The sequence below is a fragment of the Branchiostoma floridae genome, chromosome 19 (assembly GCF_000003815.2).
Source record: "Branchiostoma floridae strain S238N-H82 chromosome 19, Bfl_VNyyK, whole genome shotgun sequence".
Taxonomy (NCBI): domain Eukaryota; kingdom Metazoa; phylum Chordata; class Leptocardii; order Amphioxiformes; family Branchiostomatidae; genus Branchiostoma; species Branchiostoma floridae.
The window spans coordinates 15,302,865-15,304,532 of NC_049997.1; positions in this window are offsets into that span (position 1 = coordinate 15,302,865).

A 1,668-nucleotide genomic window follows, 5' to 3' on the forward strand; every position below is an offset into this window, starting at 1 on the left:
GAGCTAGCGGTTGCGCCTATACAGAGTCCATATGATCAAGAATATCTCCAAAAGGAAGCATCCGACAATTTTGCGGTTTTCACCTTTCTATTTCTTGCTAAGCAACCTTTCCAACCATACCAGGTGTGCCAGGCCGGAACTTGAACCCTAGGCTACAATCGCGCTATTATGTCATCACCCTACCCGTTGCCGTGACAGGCGGTGTTTAAAAAAAAAAACAGCTAGCGGTTGCACCTGAACAGAGTCCATATGATCAAGAATATCTCCAGAAGGAAGCATCCGACATTTTGCGGTTTTCACCTTTCTATTCCTTGCTAAGCAACCTTTCCAACCATACCAAGTGTGCCAGGCCGAAACTTGAACCCTATGCTACAATCACGTTATCAAGTCATCACCCTACCCGGTGCCGTGACAGGCGGTTTAAAAAAAAAACCAGCTAGCGGTTGAGCCTAAACAGAGTCCATATGATCAAGAATATCTCCAGAAGAATGCATCCGACAATTTTGCGGTTTTCACCTTTCTATTTCTTGCTTAGCGGCCTTTCTAACCATACCAAGTGTGCCAGGCCGGAACTTGAACCCTAGGCTAAAATCGCGTTATTGAGTCATCACCCTACCCAATGCCGTGACATGCGGTGTTTAAAAAACCAGCTAGCGGTTGCGCCTACACAGAGTCCATATGATCAAGAATATCTCCAAAAGGAAGCATCCGACAATTTTGCGGTTTTCACCTTTCTATTCCTTGCTAAGCAACCTTTCCAACCATACCAGGTGTGCCAGGCCGGAACTTGAACCCTAGGCTACAATCGCGCTATTATGTCATCACCCTACCCGTTGCCGTGACAGGCGGTGTTTAAAAAAAAACAAACAGCTAGCGGTTGCACCTGAACAGAGTCCATATGATCAAGAATATCTCCAGAAGGAAGCATCCGACAATTTTGCAATTTTCACATTTCTATTCCTTGCTAAGCAACCTTTCCAACCATACCAAGTGTGCCAGGCCGGAACTTGAACCCTATGCTACAATCACGTTATCAAGTCATCACCCTACCCGGTGCCGTGACAGGCGGTTTAAAAATAAAACGAACTAGCGGTTGAGCCTAAACAGAGTCCATATGATCAACAATATCTCCAGAAGAAAGCATCCGAATATTTTGCGGTTTTCACCTTTCTATTCCTTGCTTAGCGACCTTTCCAACCATACCAAGTGTGCCAGGCCGGAACTTGAACCCTAGGCTAAAATCGCGTTATCAAGTCATCACCCTACCCGGTGCCGTGACATGCGGTGTTTTAAAAACCAGCTAGCGGTTGCGCCTACACAGAGTCCATATGATCAAGAATATCTCCAGAAGGAAGCATCCGAATATTTTGCGGTTTTCACCTTTCTATTCCTTGCTAAGCGACCTTTCCAACCATACCAAGTGTGCCAGGCCGGAACTTGAACCCTAGGCTACAATCGCGTTATTAAGTCATCACCGTACCCGGTGCCGTGACAGGCGGTGTTTCAAAAAACGAGCTAGCGGTTGCGCCTATACAGAGTCCTTATGATCAACAACATCTCCAGAAGGAAGCATCCCGACATTTTGCGGTTTTCACCCTTCTATTCCTTGGCTAGCGAACTTTCCAACCATACCAAGTGTGTCAGGCCGGAACTTGAACCCTAGGCTAC